Source organism: Rhinoderma darwinii, chromosome 8, assembly GCF_050947455.1.
Source record: "Rhinoderma darwinii isolate aRhiDar2 chromosome 8, aRhiDar2.hap1, whole genome shotgun sequence".
NCBI lineage: Eukaryota > Metazoa > Chordata > Amphibia > Anura > Rhinodermatidae > Rhinoderma > Rhinoderma darwinii.
In genome coordinates, this window is record NC_134694.1 from 43,452,695 (window position 1) to 43,471,035 (window position 18,341).

The 18,341-nt window shown below is 39.1% G+C and overlaps 1 protein-coding gene across 3 annotated transcripts in view; it reads left to right on the plus strand.

Moving 5' to 3' along the window:
• GABRA3 (gamma-aminobutyric acid type A receptor subunit alpha3) overlaps positions 1 to 18,341 on the plus strand; it is a 765,781-nt gene that overhangs the window by 311,965 nt on the left and 435,475 nt on the right. The gene's annotated exons all lie outside the window — the stretch shown is intronic.

The following is an 18,341-nucleotide window of genomic DNA, read 5'->3' on the forward strand; positions in this document are numbered from 1 at the left end:
GAACTTTTTTTCGAAGTGAGCGGTCAAAAGCCGCCTGGGAAAAAAACTGCCTTTGCCTACCATTGAAATCAATGCGGGGAGATTTCGGGGGTCTTATGGCGCTGATTCCAACATGATTTCCGAATCAAAATCAGCGTCGGCAAGCTCTGTGTGAACAGGGAGTTATATCACTGTTTTTTAATACTTTATTACCGCCTCAGTAATGACAGTTGTCTGTTTGACAACATCCATTACTAAGGCGGGGCTTAGTGTTAGCCAATAAAAAGGCTGCAACTAACCCCCCATTATTACCCGGGTACCCACCGCCATCAGGGGTTTCGGGAAGAGCCGGGTACGATCCAGTACCCGACCATCTGTAGTAATGGTCTGGTACAGGAGCAGCCGCAGATTGGTATTATTAGGTGGGGAAGGACCAAAAACAGTAGCCCTTCCCACCCTGGTAATGCTAGGCTGCGTCTGCTTTTTTGTATCTGACTGGTTATGAAAATGGGCGGGACCCCACGTCATTTTCGTCAATTTCTTCAATTTTTTAAAAACAAAAACGACGTGGGATCCCCCATTTTCATAGCCAGCCAGATAATGAGATAATAAATGGATTCAAATTTTGAGACACAATGATGCAAAACAGCCATGAAAAACTGACAGTTGATGCGTTGTTAACCGCCCTTTTTTTCCACGTCGTGTGAATATAGCCTTATAGCCCCCTTACTCGCTCACATCGATCCAGGGTGACAGTGTGTACATATACACTACCGTTCAAAAGTTTAGGGTCACTTAGAAATTTCCTTATTTTTGAAAGAAAAGCACAGTTTTTTTCAATATAACATTAAATTAATCAGAAATATACTCTATACATTGTTAATGTGCTAAATGACTATTCTAGCTGAAAACGTCTGGTTTTTAATGCAATATCTACATAGGTGTATAGAGGCCCATTTCCAGCAACCATCACTCCAGTGTTCTAATGGTACATTGTGTTTGCTAACTGTGTTAGAAGGCTAATGGATTATTAGAAAACACTTGAAAACCCTTGTGCAAATGACCTTCCTTTGAAGCATTACATTTGTGTGTTCGATTAAACTCTCCAAATGGCTACAAAAAGAGAGCTTTCATGTTAAACTCGACAGTCTATTCTTGTTCTTAGAAATTAAGGCTATTCCATGCGAGAAATTGCCAAGAAACTGAAGATTTCCTACAACGGTGTGTAAAACTCCCTTCAGAGGACAGCACACACAGGCTCTAACCAGTGTAGAAAGAGAAGTGGGAGGCCCCGCTGCACAACTAAGCAACAAGACAAGTACATTAGAGTCTCTAGTTTGAGAAATAGACGCCTCACAGGTCCTCAACTGGCAGCTTCATTAAATGGTACCCGCAAAATGCCAGTGTCAACGTCTACAGTGAAGAGGCGACTCCGGGATGCTGGACAGACGAATCGAAGTTTGAGGTGTTTGGATCACACAGAAGAACATTTGTGAGACGCAGAACAACTGAAAAAATGCTGGAAGAGTGCCTGACGCCATCTGTCAAGCATGGTGGAGGTAATGTGATGGTCTGGGGTTGCTTTGGTGCTGGTAAAGTGGGAGATTTGTACAAGGTAAAAGGGATTTTGAATAAGGAAGAATATCACTCAATTTTGCAATGCCATGCCATACCCTGTGGACAGCGCTTGATTGGAGCCAATTTCATCCTACAACAGGACAATGACCCAAAGCACACCTCCAAATTATGCAAGAACTATTTAGGGAAGAAGCAGGCAGCTGGTATTCTATCTGTAATGGAGTGGCCAGCACAGTCACCAGATCTCAACTCCATAGAGCTGTTGTGGGAGCAGCTTGACCGTATGGTACGCAAAAAGTGCCCATCAAGCCAATCCAACTTGTTGGAGGGGCTTCTGGAAGCATGGGGTGACATTTCTCCAGATTACCTCAGCAAATTAACAGCTAGAATGCCAAAGGTCTGCAATGCTGTAATTGCTGCAAATGGAGCATTCTTTGACGAAAGCAAAGTTTGAAGGAGAAAATTATTATTTCAAATAAAAATCATTATTTCTAACCTTGTCAATGTCTTGACGATATTTTCTAGTCATCTTGCAACTCATTTGATAAATATAAGTGTGAGTTTTCATGGGAAACACAAAATTGTCTGGGTGACCCCAAACTTTTGAACGGTAGTGTATATATATGTATATATATATATATATATATATATATATATATATATATATATATATATTAAAAGAAAAATAGAAGCAGCACCGTAATTGAAAGTATCGGGTGCACAGGTTCCTGTTAAGACACTCGACCAGTGTCCCAAATAACCAGCAACGATTCCAAAAGACAAGACAGCACTCCAAATTCAGTAATAGATAGGATCACTTTTAATCACCTCTTGCAACGTTTCAACCCTACTCAATGGGGTCTTTTTCAAGCAATACATTTCAGTGAACAGTGCACATATATATACATGGTTTACAAAATTTGTATAATGAAGCAATAAAAATTCAATATTGCATAATTCTCTGAGTTCAAACGCAAACATTGCAGTGCAAAAACATCAACGTGCTAAACACACTTTTCTTGTGTACTTCGTGTACAAACGATTATAAGGGCATATTCCCGTACTGTATAAAAGTTAAAATACAATATAATTGGCTAACTGCCAATCAGTGTAAATGCAGGTGCAAAACATTATAAATATTAAAAACTATTTGATTTCTTAATTTGGCTCACCGTTCAGTGGATCCCCTCACTTCTTCCATGCTGATCATAGTTCTCGGCTTCTTCCGGGAATGAGTGCGCATGCGTCAACCAAAACGTCACCTAAAGGGCTGTTCTTGCTCTTGGCTTGAGAACGAGTCCTGGTACGCTGTGATTAGATGGAACGCATCTCGCGCTGGTTCAATCCTTTTGGTTGTGTTTTGTGAATATTAACCCTACATGTCCCTTTCGGGAACACTGCATTACGATCATAGGTTATCTTTTTCCATTTTTTAAAAAAGAAATAATAATAAATATATACTCTATCCTCTGGATTAATTTAAGTCCTTAAGGTTAAGGGAATCCCATAAACACGGGTACACCCAACCTATATCAGGGTATGTTTGTAGTGCTAGATCCGTTATCCACAGATTCTGCACATTACATCCCTACGGACTGTAGTAACCACATACTGAGGACCATTAGAGCTATATCACACTTGATCTTCATATTCATTTAGGGTTTTATCATAATACTTCGATTACAATGTATGCATTCCATTTGTTTTTCACATTTTTTCAAAACATAGCAATAAATAAACCGATTTTTCATATATAACGTATGCATGATATTAGAATGAGGGGATCCATATTCGGTGAGTCTCCACAGTTTATCTGTAATAGACAGAGAAAGAATTTGTTATGTTAGTCCAATAGAATATAAATTCTGTCTTCTTAAAATACCCCTCGACATGTCAAATACATAACAAGGTCATGGGTAAACCACTTCCTACCCCACACCACTCAACTTGAAGTCAACATTTAATCCGTATGGTCGTAATGTGTTCAATCTGTAGATCCACTCTAACTCACGTTTTTTTAAAAAGGATACTCTGTCCCCACCTCGTCTTGGTTTAGTAATTTGATCTATAATTCTAAACCGTAAATCCTTTTCTGTGTGATTTGCTTCCACAAAATGTTTTGACACTGGCAAATCCAGTCTCTTACCTCGTAAGGTAAACCTATGGTTGTTTATGCGTGTTTTGCAGTCCAATGTTGTCTCTCCTATGTATAGAAGATTACATGGACATTGCAGCATGTAGATAACCCATTCTGAGGTACAAGTGAGGAATTGCTTTATTTTATATTCAGTGCCAGTTATAGGATGAATGAAAGATTCCCCTTTAATCATATATTTGCAATTCACACAACCAAGACAGGGAAAACATCCCAATTTCTGGCTGCCAAAGAAGGTCTGTGTCTTTTTCTTATTAGAGCCCACATCTGCTCTTACCAATTTATCCTTCAGATTTTTAGTACGTTTGTATGACATGAGAGGGGGTGCTAAAAATTCTGGAACATATTTTAGATTACTACCAAGTATCGACCAGTGTTTGTTAATTATCTTTGCTACATCTTTACTTGTTTCATTATATATGGACACAAATGGTATCCTTTTGTCAAGGTTCTTTTTGGTTCTCTGTGTAGACAAAAGTTTTTCTCTGTCAGACATTAATACCTTATTTCTATGTTGTTGGACTATTTCCTTTGGGTACCCCCGTGACATAAATTTTTCACCCATTTCATCCAACCTTTTAGTGCTTAACTCTTCTGTATCTACTATACATTTAACCCTCAGTAGCTGACTGTATGGAAGGGCCCTAATTAGGCCCCTAGGATGGCAACTTTCGAATCGCAATAGATTATTCCTATCCGTTATTTTCGTAAATATGTCTGATGTGAGTCTTGATCCTAATTTGGTTATCGTGGTATCCAAAAATTCTATAGAGTTGCTGGACTGTACCAGCGTAAATTTTATGTCTGCATCAATCTGGTTGATGTATTCATGGAACAGGTGCAGTTCCCCTATTGTCCCCAACCAGATGAAAAAGATGTAATCTATGTATCTCCACCACCTCAGCACTTGTCTGAAGTGGCTTGACACATAGACGAACTCCCTCTCCAAAGCCGCCATGAATATATTGGCATAAATTGGTGCCACATTAGCACCCATGGCTGTCCCTCTCAGTTGTATAAAGAATTGATCTTGGAACAAAAAGTAGTTGTGCCTCAGGATAATATCCAATAAAGCGAGTATAAATTCTATACACGCAGGTGTATATTCACTGTCACGTAGAACCTTGTAGATGGAGAAAATCCCTCTACTGTGGTCTATCGACGTGTACAAACTTACTACGTCAAAAGAGCACAGCAGGGCCGTGGTGGGAATCTGGACTTCTCTGATTTCTAGCAAAAAATCAGAGGTGTCTCTTATATATGAAGGCACTTCAATCACATATTTCCTTAATATTTTATCCAAAAAGATTGAGATATTGCCGAGAATAGACCCAATACTGGAGACTATAGGTCTTCCAGGAGGTTTTATGAGAGACTTATGTATCTTTGGAAGTATGTATATTATGGGTGTAACTGGATGTTGGACCAATAAAAATTGTTTCAAGTCCTTGTCTATAATGTTATTTTGTATTGCTTTTTCTACTACCCTCTCTATAAGTCTTCCTATATTAAATTTTGGATCAGATGTTAGTTCCCCATATACCTGTTTGTCCTGCAATTGTCTCAAGATTTCTTCAATATATTCCTTGGTGTCCATGACCACCACTGCTCCCCCCTTATCTGCCTGTTTGATAGTAATTTTAGTATTTCCTTTAAGTTCTGTCAACGCCTTAACTTCCTCAGTGGTCATGTTAGGGTGTTTGAATCCCCGAGTTCTACTTTTATCCTTCAGAGTTCCGATGTCTAGTTTAACAGCTGTAATGAAGGTTTCAATTGCTGATAAACTACAAAAGGGGACAAAGTCGCTTTTGAGGGAAAGATCAAAATCACAAAGTTTTAATTCTCCAACTCTATCATTGGCAGGGCTATAACTATGCTCTGCAAACCACGTCTTAAATTTAATTGTGCGGTAAAATCTATGTAAATCTAATTCCAACTCAAACCAATCAGTTTTTGATGTTGGGCAAAATGACAAACCCTTATTTAATACATTGTATTGTGCTTTAGTCAACGATACAGAAGAGATATTTACCACTAATGTTTCTGTGGATAGTCCATCTTGCGGAGAGACTGTGTCCGTGTCTTCACTGATCTGGGCAAACTGGGTTGTATGGAGTTTGCGTTGTCTGAAGTGCCTTCTTCCCCCGCGTCGGGTTCTCCGTTGGTAGTTTTCGGGCGTCCTTCGTCCCGTGTTCTTCCTAAAAAATCATGCTCCTTATTTTCCACAATGGGATTCTCACCCTTCCTCTCATCATTCCGTGTACGTCTGTTCGGTATTCTATCATTTCCAACAGTCGTTTACTACAGTCCGTAGGGATGTAATGTGCAGAATCTGTGGATAACGAATCTAGCACTACAAACATACCCTGATATAGGTTGGGTGTACCCGTGTTTATGGGATTCCCTTAACCTTAAGGACTTAAATGAATCCAGAGGATAGAGTATATATTTATTATTATTTCTTTTTAAAAAAATGGAAAAAGATAACCTATGATCGTAATGCAGTGTTCCCGAAAGGGACATGTAGGGTTAATATTCACAAAACACAACCAAAAGGATTGAACCAGCGCGAGATGCGTTCCATCTAATCACAGCGTACCAGGACTCGTTCTCAAGCCAAGAGCAAGAACAGCCCTTTAGGTGACGTTTTGGTTGACGCATGCGCACTCATTCCCGGAAGAAGCCGAGAACTATGATCAGCATGGAAGAAGTGAGGGGATCCACTGAACGGTGAGCCAAATTAAGAAATCAAATAGTTTTTAATATTTATAATGTTTTGCACCTGCATTTACACTGATTGGCAGTTAGCCAATTATATTGTATTTTAACTTTTATACAGTACGGGAATATGCCCTTATAATCGTTTGTACACGAAGTACACAAGAAAAGTGTGTTTAGCACATTGATGTTTTTGCACTGCAATGTTTGCGTTTGAACACAGAGATTATGCAATATTGAATTTTTATTGCTTCATTATACAAATTTTGTAAACCATGTATATATATGTGCACTGTTCACTGAAATGTATTGCTTGAAAAAGACCCCATTGAGTAGGGTTGAAACGTTGCAAGAGGTGATTAAAAGTGATCCTATCTATCACTGAATTTGGAGTGCTGTCTTGTCTTTTGGAATCGTTGCTATATATATATATATATATCCTTCAGACTTAACCAAATGTGTAAAAAATTTTCCGATCGGGGGTATCCAGACTATGTGCTGGATTCCAATAGACGGAAGGTGGATCTGCTGGACAGACAGGACCTTCTTAGTGGTCAGATTGCTATTAGGAAGAATGTTCGGTTGCCATTTATCTCCACTTTTTCCTCATTAAGCCCACAGATTGGTGGGATTCTGAGGAGGGATTGGAAGATGTTGGAAAGAGCTCTTCCTGGGGTTACTGAATTCCAGGAGAGGCCTATGATGGCATATAGGAGAGGTAAAACACTAAAAAACTCTTTGGTCAAGGCAGACATCGGGTCACATCGGAAAAATCAGATGTTTCTGGCCCCCCCTAAACATGGGTGTTTCCCATGTCTTGGTTGTAACATCTGTGATATGATGATCAAAGGTAGCACTTTTAGTCACCCACAAAATGGCCAGTCAATAAAGATAAAAGGTTTTTTCACGTGCCAATCATCTTATGTGATTTATCTGCTGAGCTGCCCATGTGGTCTTCACTATGTTGGTGAGACCACTACGGAGGTACGTCTCAGGATGAGAAATCACAAATCAAACATTAAAACTAAGAGACAAGATCTACCAGTATCGAGACACTTTGTTGAGAAGAAGCATAGTTTATCACAGTTGAGATTTAGAGTCATTGACTCAGTGCCTCAGCTGAGACGTGGCGGTGACAGGGGTCTGGTACTCAAAAGGAAAGAGCTTGAGTGGATTTTTAGACTGGAAACCATGTCTCCTAAGGGGTTGAACATTGAATATTCTTGTGGCCCACATATTTGAGATAATTTTTGATATCTATTCTCTCCCGTGGTTCTTTAGAGATATGATTGGTTGACGTCCTCAAAGGTATAATTTGTGTCTGTAATGTATAGTTCAACTGGGGTCCTATTTTGACCTTCGTTGAATTTATATACATATAATTTATATACATATATTTTATACATTTGTTTTTAATTGGCATATTTTGTATATTAATATACTTCTCCTTTTTTTTTCCACGTTTTTTTTCCACGCTTTAGATACACAACTGCTTGTTAAACAATTTTGAGAGGCATTGGATAGCGGCAGAAGTCTTCCCTTTAAAAGCACCAACGCTACACTTGTAATACATATTAGAAGAGCTTTGTTTAAACCTAAAATTTTTGTTTATCCGGACCACATAGTTGCAATGCTATTGATGTTTGTATTTCCTCCCTGGCATTTTTAATAAATGTTACTCTATTTCTCCACCTAAATATGGGTTTAGCGTCGATATTCATTTATATTACGCGATTTTTGGCAGATGTGTTTCTCTCTGCCTTGCTATTTATTGGGACTATCTGATATCCTTGCTTGGAGTGTTTAAAGTTCCCTCTAATAGAATATTCGTAATATTCCCATTGATATTTACAATCATATCATATTTAGATAATATGACATGTAGATTTAGTTCTCTACCACTAGGGGGTCGTATACTACATCTGCAGCTTTGCATCTTGTACACATTGATATTTGCTGTGGCCTTACTATCTGTATAGGCGATTGAATATCTGCATAAATCCATTATGGAAGGACAATTGAGTCCAATGCATTGTGTCAAGTATGGTCTAAATTTGGATATTGTGCTATTTTCGGACATCTTTAGGTTTTGAATAGCTTAGTTCCGGCTGGCGCATGCGCAGGAGCGGTGGAACGCAAGCTCCGTCGTGGCGCGTGCGCAGTAGGAACCTGCTATCTGATGCGTTCCACCGGATGTAAACATCCGGTTTGGGCGCCATCTTTGGACATGCGTACTAGACGCACACATGTGTGTGTCGGACGCACTTGTCATCTCTTCACAGATTGAATGATTTACAGTGAGTACATTGGTGCTTTATTATAATTAGCTTCTGCCTGCTTCCAATTATCGGAAATTGTCCTTATTTAGGTTGTCTTGTATATTATCACTACATTTTGTATGTATATTTTATTGTTTTTGTATATTTCACAGTGGAAAAGTGATCTGCACCTTATGAAATGTTTTCATTCAATACTGGTATATGTTTTGTTCATATTTTGATGGATTTACACATGTAATTGTTTTATTACTAATTGATGTATGCTCCTCCTATAAATGTTTGACACTTTATTCAGTTTACTATGGCTTGAGAAAGGTTCCTGTTGAACCGAAACGTTGCTGTGTTGAGGTGAAATAAATCCACTTTTGCTTTCATCCATCTTGAAGTCCTGGTGCCGTTACTACGCTCTACATTTCTCTCTATCTGGATATTGGGGAATTGATTCACCCCCAGGTAACGAGCACATGGCCTGATTTGTTGCATTTGGAGTGCTGTGTTCATCCACCCTGGACTGTGTTTGTTTGAATCGAACACGTGCACCCTGCTTACATTATTGCTTTGATTATGTCTACTGAGGATGAGCTGGATATAGGTGTGATTACGCCTCAAGTTTTTACTTATACCAGAGAGGACGCCGACCGTATCCTACAAGGTCTATCGGGAGATGTCACCTTTTTAAGTGTTCCCACCGTTGAAAATGTACGGAGAAAATGGGAGGCAGATTCCAAGAGGTCAATTTCCCTTGAGCTACATTTATCAACACTTGGCGAGTATTACAGATGTCTCCGTATACCGCGTGGCATGCGCTCGCATTTGAGACCCAATCTCTTCCCTGCCAATACAGCATTTAAGGAGAGGTTTGAAGCTATCTCAAATAAATACTCCCAAGACCTTCTGCTGTTGAACCTGGAGTTCTTACAGAAGGAAATCGATCTGGTGAAAATACGTGTGAGCGAGAAAGAGGCTCAGCTGAGAGAGATGATGTCTCCACAAGATTTCTCTAACCTGAGAGATAAAGTTGCTTTATATTTACAGAAGTTCCGCAGCGACATTGAGAAGACCAAACGCCAGAAATGGCAGCGAGATCTAGATGATTACGCCACTGGCAAAATCTATTGCTGGCAGGGTGAAGAGGCTGACCCAAGGGGTCCCAGGAGGATCGAAAGAGGACCCAGAAGAAGATACAGGGGAGCCGAGCCATACGTCACGGATTCAGAATTCTCTGATGACCAGTATAATGTTCCTTTTTTAGGGGACAACATGGACACCCCTATTTTAGGAGAAAGCGAACCCGCCGGGGCGGGAGGAAATATAGGAGGAAGAGCGAATACCAACAGAACCAGAGGCAGGTCGACTCCAGCACGGGGGATACGGCAATACCAGACCAGAAAGAAAAACCCCCAGATCTAGTGGTGAATATTTCGTCATGTATATTAACCGATTCACAGGTTAAAGTGCTTAATCGTGGCCTATCTTTTTGTCCAAATAACCCTATTGATTGGTTTAGATTAAATTTAGACCTTGAATGTTTTTTTAGATCATTGAGACTTAAAGCATATTTTTGCGAACAGTCTCAATTCGCTGATGAAATCTCCATGACTTCAGCTAGTGAGATGCTCCATCTGAGGGATTATGGGTTATTTAATAAGAGTAAATTTCAACCTCCCCAAAATAACCATGCTGTTGAAACTTATATTTTACTTGTTAGAGAACAGATAAATTCATTGAAGAAAGTGCAGAGTGGTCAGTTTACTCAGAGAAATTTGACATACACAGAAAATTTGGCACTTAAAGAATTGATTGATAATAGGGATCTTACCATCAAACCGGCAGATAAGGGGGGTGCCATAGTTGTTATGGACACCTCCCTTTATCTGGAAGAAATGACCAGACAACTGAATGATAGTAATGTCTATGCTGCTCTTTTGGGTGACCCTAAGTTCATGTATCTTCGTGAGTTAGATACCCTGATTGGCAATGCATTCAAGAGCAAAATTATTGACAGGAATCTACATGATTTTTTACAGGTGAAATTCCCTGTGACCCCCGTTCTTTATTTACTGCCCAAAATTCACAAGGATCCCACTCGGCCCCCTGGACGTCCTATTGTTTCGGGGTGTGATTCCCTATTTGTCCCAGCTGCTACATTTCTGGATAAAATTCTTAGGCAGTTTGCCATTGGTGCAGACTCCTACATCAGGGACACCTCGGACTTCCTGGTCAGGATTCAGGATCTTGTGATTCCTGACCGGTCGGTTCTGGTTACCCTTGATGTGGGTAGTCTGTATACCTCAATCACCCATCAGGAGGGTATTGATGCCTCGCTTTTCTATCTAGAGAGGTCTGGCTTTTCTGAGAATAAAATTGGGTTTATTCAATCATTATTGGAATTTATTCTTGTGAAAAATTATTTTTTAGTAGGAGACACTTTTTATCTACAGAAAAGAGGAACGGCAATGGGGTCCAATGTGGCCCCCACATATGCCAATATTTTCATGCGGCGTATTGAGGAGGGCCTTGTTTATGTGTCCCACCACTTCAGTTCAGTGCTGCGGTGGTGGCGATACATAGACGATGTCTTCCTCATATGGACCGGCTCAATGCTTCAACTACAGGAGTTTGTCACATTTCTCAATGATTTGAATCCCACAATTATATTTACTATGTCTTTCTCTACAAGTTCTATTGAATTTTTGGATACCCGAATTTCTATTGTCAACAATGGATTGGTTTCTGACCTGTTTTCCAAAAAAACGGATAGAAATAATCTCTTACATTTTACAAGTGGGCATCCAAGTATGTTGCTGAAGTCATTACCTTATAGTCAGCTTATTCGAGTTAAAAGGGTGGTGAGTCAGGAAGAAAAAGTATCCTTCAGACTTAACCAAATGTGTAAAAAATTTTCCGATCGGGGGTATCCAGACTATGTGCTGGATTCCAATAGACGGAAGGTGGATCTGCTGGACAGACAGGACCTTCTTAGTGGTCAGATTGCTATTAGGAAGAATGTTCGGTTGCCATTTATCTCCACTTTTTCCTCATTAAGCCCACAGATTGGTGGGATTCTGAGGAGGGATTGGAAGATGTTGGAAAGAGCTCTTCCTGGGGTTACTGAATTCCAGGAGAGGCCTATGATGGCATATAGGAGAGGTAAAACACTAAAAAACTCTTTGGTCAAGGCAGACATCGGGTCACATCGGAAAAATCAGATGTTTCTGGCCCCCCCTAAACATGGGTGTTTCCCATGTCTTGGTTGTAACATCTGTGATATGATGATCAAAGGTAGCACTTTTAGTCACCCACAAAATGGCCAGTCAATAAAGATAAAAGGTTTTTTCACGTGCCAATCATCTTATGTGATTTATCTGCTGAGCTGCCCATGTGGTCTTCACTATGTTGGTGAGACCACTACGGAGGTACGTCTCAGGATGAGAAATCACAAATCAAACATTAAAACTAAGAGACAAGATCTACCAGTATCGAGACACTTTGTTGAGAAGAAGCATAGTTTATCACAGTTGAGATTTAGAGTCATTGACTCAGTGCCTCAGCTGAGACGTGGCGGTGACAGGGGTCTGGTACTCAAAAGGAAAGAGCTTGAGTGGATTTTTAGACTGGAAACCATGTCTCCTAAGGGGTTGAACATTGAATATTCTTGTGGCCCACATATTTGAGATAATTTTTGATATCTATTCTCTCCCGTGGTTCTTTAGAGATATGATTGGTTGACGTCCTCAAAGGTATAATTTGTGTCTGTAATGTATAGTTCAACTGGGGTCCTATTTTGACCTTCGTTGAATTTATATACATATAATTTATATACATATATTTTATACATTTGTTTTTAATTGGCATATTTTGTATATTAATATACTTCTCCTTTTTTTTTTTCCACGTTTTTTTTCCACGCTTTAGATACACAACTGCTTGTTAAACAATTTTGAGAGGCATTGGATAGCGGCAGAAGTCTTCCCTTTAAAAGCACCAACGCTACACTTGTAATACATATTAGAAGAGCTTTGTTTAAACCTAAAATTTTTGTTTATCCGGACCACATAGTTGCAATGCTATTGATGTTTGTATTTCCTCCCTGGCATTTTTAATAAATGTTACTCTATTTCTCCACCTAAATATGGGTTTAGCGTCGATATTCATTTATATTACGCGATTTTTGGCAGATGTGTTTCTCTCTGCCTTGCTATTTATTGGGACTATCTGATATCCTTGCTTGGAGTGTTTAAAGTTCCCTCTAATAGAATATTCGTAATATTCCCATTGATATTTACAATCATATCATATTTAGATAATATGACATGTAGATTTAGTTCTCTACCACTAGGGGGTCGTATACTACATCTGCAGCTTTGCATCTTGTACACATTGATATTTGCTGTAGCCTTACTATCTGTATAGGCGATTGAATATCTGCATAAATCCATTATGGAAGGACAATTGAGTCCAATGCATTGTGTCAAGTATGGTCTAAATTTGGATATTGTGCTATTTTCGGACATCTTTAGGTTTTGAATAGCTTAGTTCCGGCTGGCGCATGCGCAGGAGCGGTGGAACGCAAGCTCCGTCGTGGCGCGTGCGCAGTAGGAACCTGCTATCTGATGCGTTCCACCGGATGTAAACATCCGGTTTGGGCGCCATCTTTGGACATGCGTACTAGACGCACACATGTGTGTGTCGGACGCACTTGTCATCTCTTCACAGATTGAATGATTTACAGTGAGTACATTGGTGCTTTATTATAATTAGCTTCTGCCTGCTTCCAATTATCGGAAATTGTCCTTATTTAGGTTGTCTTGTATATTATCACTACATTTTGTATGTATATTTTATTGTTTTTGTATATTTCACAGTGGAAAAGTGATCTGCACCTTATGAAATGTTTTCATTCAATACTGGTATATGTTTTGTTCATATTTTGATGGATTTACACATGTAATTGTTTTATTACTAATTGATGTATGCTCCTCCTATAAATGTTTGACACTTTATTCAGTTTACTATGGCTTGAGAAAGGTTCCTGTTGAACCGAAACGTTGCTGTGTTGAGGTGAAATAAATCCACTTTTGCTTTCATCCATCTTGAAGTCCTGGTGCCGTTACTACGCTCTACATTTCTCTCTATCTGGATATTGGGGAATTGATTCACCCCCAGGTAACGAGCACATGGCCTGATTTGTTGCATTTGGAGTGCTGTGTTCATCCACCCTGGACTGTATATATATATATATATATATATATATATATATATATAGGAAAATATATAAAAAATTGCAAAAAAGTGTTTTTTTCACATTTTTTGTGATTTGTCTGCTCATAATAAAAACTTAAAACATGGAATTAATTAAACTAATCTAGAAAATGAAAGCCTCATTAGTCTTGTTAAAAAAAAAAAACAAAGTAAAAATAGTTGTGATATTCAAAGCGGTTGCAAACATATTATCGTTTAAAGACGTGCATATTAGAAATGGAAAATTTGACCTGGACACAGGGGTATCAATGACCCTTGGTCATGAAGGGGTTAAAAACCAAATGTACATAGAAGAATTGATGCTGTTTAAAATGCAACGGGTGGTCCCACCAAATATTCATTTGATTTAGATTTCTCTTCTGTTCATTCACTTTGCATTTTGTTAATTGATATAAAAAGCTATTAACACCTCTGTTTTTGAACCTTTTTTTCTACAACTGCCTCTTAACCCCTACCCGCACCAGGACGTAACTGTCCGTCATCACGGGAGGTTACTTCCCGCACGAGGATGTACAGTTACTGAGTTTTTCCCGGTGCACACTGTCGGCGACAGTGTGCACCGGGAAACGGGAGGTCAGCTGTCGCCGACAGCTGACACTCCACTCTTGCCGACCAGCGGTCCTTTGCCGCTGGTTTCGGCTAATTAACCCCTTAAATTTGGCGATCAGCTGCAATCGCCGAATTTTGGGGGTTTCTAACATATCGGCATACCCCGGTCCGAAATTGCGGGGTTTGCCGATAGTTACTATGGCAAACGGAAGCCAAACAATGGTTTCCGGGTCTGCCATGGACGGAAGCCCATCAGGACCAACCTTCGGCTGGTCCTGATAGGCTTCCTGTAAGAGTGACAGGAAGTCACTGTGTCGTTCCCGATAGCACACTGTCGGCGACAGTGTGCATCAGGAACTTGGAGATCAACTGTCGCCGACAGCTGACACTCCAGTGTTGCCGATCAGCGGCTCATCACCGCTGATTTAGGCAATTAACCCATTACATGCGGGGCTCGATTGCGATCTTCGCATGTAGCGGGTTTGTAGCGATCAGAGCTGCAGGTCCAAAAAAGAAAGTGTAAAAAGTAAAAAAAAGTTAATAAACAAAAATATAAAGTGTAAAAAGTAAAAAAAGTTAATAACAATGTTTTATAAAAGTGTAAAAATAAAAGGTTTTGTTTTCCTATAAGTCATTTATTATAGGGAAAAAAAGTAAACCGTTAAAAAAAAGTACACATATTTGGTATCACCGTGTTCGTAACGACCCAAACTATGAAACTATAATGTTCATTTTTCCGCACGGTGAACGCCGCAAAAAAAATAAACGGAAAACTGTCAGCATCGCTATTTTTTGGTCACCACCCCTCCCAAGATATAGAATAAAAATTGATCAAAAAGTCGCATTTACCCCAAAATGGTACCAATAAAAACTACAACCCGTCCCGCAAAAAACAAGTCCTCCCACAGCTTTTTTGACGAAAAAATAAAAAAGTTACGGCTCAGAATAGCGTGTCTCAGAAATAAATTATTTTATAGAAACGGAATTTTATTGTGCAAACGCTGCAAAACTTAAAAAAAACTATACACATATGGTATCGGCGTAATCGTACCGACCGGCAGAATAAATTAAACCGTAATTTATTGCGCACGGTGAACGCTGTAATAAATAAAGAATTTAAAGATCCAAAATCGCTGTTTTTTGGTCACCTTAGCTCTAAAAAAGATCCTGAGGGGCCAAAATGCTCACTATACCCCTAGAAAAATTACTTGAGGGGTGTAGATTCCAAAATAGGGTCACTTTTAGGGGGTTTCCACTGTTTTGGTCCCTCCGGGGCGTTGCAAACCCGACATGGCACTGAAAACCAATCCAGCAAGATCTGCGCTCCAATATCCAAAAGGTGCTCCTTGCCTCCTGAGCCCTGCTGTGGGTCCAAACATCAGTTTACGACCACATATGGGGTATTGCCGTAATCGGGAGAAATTGCTTTACAAATGTTGGGCGGCTTTTTCTCCTTTATTCCTTGTAAAAATGAAAAAATTCTATGTTTCCACAGAAAAATAGGTGATTTTCATCTTCACAGACTAATTCCGCTAAATTCTGCAAAAAAACTGTGGGGTCAAAATGCTAACTATATCCCTAGAAAAATGCCTTGATGGGTGTAGTTTCCAAAATGGGGTCACTTTTTAGGGGTTTCGACTGTTTAGGTACCACAAGACCTCCTCAAACCTGACATGATGCCTAAAATATATTCCTAAAAAAAGGAGGCCCCAAAATCCACTAGGTGCTCTTTTGCTTCTGCGCCTGTGTTTCAGTCCATTAGCACACTAGGGCCACATGTTGGATATTTCTAAAATCTGAAAAATGTGGGCAATAAATATTGAGTTGCGTTTCTCTGGTAAAACCTTCTGTTACAGATTTTTTTTTATTACAAATGAATTTCGGCTAAAAAAATGAAATTTGTAAATTTCACCTCTACTTTGCCTTAATTCCTGTGAAACGCCTAAAGGGTTAAAATACTTTCTGAATGTGGTTTTCAATACCTTGAGGGGTGCAGTTTTCAAAATGGGGTGATTTATGGGGACATTCTAATATATAAGGCCCTCAAAGCCACTTCAGAACTGAACTGGTCCGTGAAAAAATGGCCTTTCGAAATTTTATTGAAAATATGAGAAATTGCTGCTAAAGTTCTAAGCTTCGTAACATCCTCGAAAAATAAAAGTACGTGAAAAAAACGATGCCAACATAAAGTAGACATATGGGGGATGTTAACTAGTAACTATTTTGTGTGGTACTACTATCTGTTTTACAAGCAAATACATTAAAATTTAGAAAAATGCTAATTTTTGCAAATTTTTGCTAAAATTTGAAGTTTTTCACAAATAAATATTGAATTTATCGACTAAATTTTTTCACTAACATAAAATACAATGTGTCACGAGAAAACAATCTCAGAATCGCTTGGATGGGTAAAAGCATTGCGGAGTTATTACCATATAAAGTGACACGTCAGATTTGAAAAAATCATCTGTGTCCACAAGGCCAAAACAGGCTGTGTCCTAAAGGGGTTAAACAGTACTGTGTATATGTATGTATATATATATATATATATATATATATATGTATATGTGTGTGTGTGTGTGTGTGTGTGTGTGTGTGTGTGTGTGTGTGTGTGTGTGTGTGTATGTATATATATATACTAGTCTTCCTCAATGAATTAGAATATCATCAAAAAGTTCATTTATTTCAGTAATTCTATTCAAAAAGTGAAACTCATATATGATGTACTGTAGATTAATTACAAACAGAGTGATCTATTTCCAGCATTTTTTTAAATGTTGATGATTATAGCTGACCGGTAACGAAAGCCCCAAATTTAGTGTCTCAGAAAAGTAGAATATTATATAAACCCAATTTCAAATATGATTTTTAACCCCTTAACGCTCAGCGACGTACTATTCCATCATGGAAACCATCCCGTTCGCGCTCCATGACGGAATAGTACGTCATGGGAGTAACGGCCATTTCGGCCGTCTTCCCGACACATGCAGGAGCTATGACAGCTGTTGTCTCCTATAGCGGGGACCGATCGTTGTGTCCCCGCTGATTAACTCCTTAAAAGCCGCATTCAATAGCGATAGCAGCCGGCGATGGTGACTATGGCAACCGGACACCTAACAATGGCGTCTGACTATGCCATCGACAGAAGCCTAGTGGGTCCTGACAAAGTCAGGACCCACTAGGCTTGCTGTCAGTGAGCAGCTGACAGCTCTAATACACTGCACTACGCATGTAGTGCAGTGTATTAGAATAGCGATCAGGGCCTCCTACCCTCAAGTACACTAGTGGGACAAAGTAAAGTTAAAATAAAGTAAAAAAAATATGTGTAAAAATAAAAGTTTTAAAAGTAATAAAAGTAAGAATCCCCTACACTATAACAATACATAATTTGTATCGCCGCATCCGTAACGGCCTGAACTACAAAATTATTTCGGTTTTTATCCCGCGCGGTAAACGCCGTAAAACATAGTAATAATAAACCGTACCAGAATCACAATTGTTTGGTCACTTCACCTCCCAAAAAATTGAATAAAAAGAGATCAAAAAGTTGCATGTACCTGAAAATAGTACTGATCAAAACTACAGTTCGTTATGCAAAAAACAAGTCCTCCCACGGCTTTCTTGTTGGAAAAATAAAAACGTTATGGCTCTTAGAATATGGTAACACAAAAAGTATTTTATTGTGCAAACGCCATAATACATAAAAAACCTATAAACATCTAGTATCGCCGTAATCGTATCACCCCGCAGAATAATGTGAATATGTCATTTATAGCGCACGGTGAACGCTGTAAACAAATAGAATAAAAAAACAATAGTAG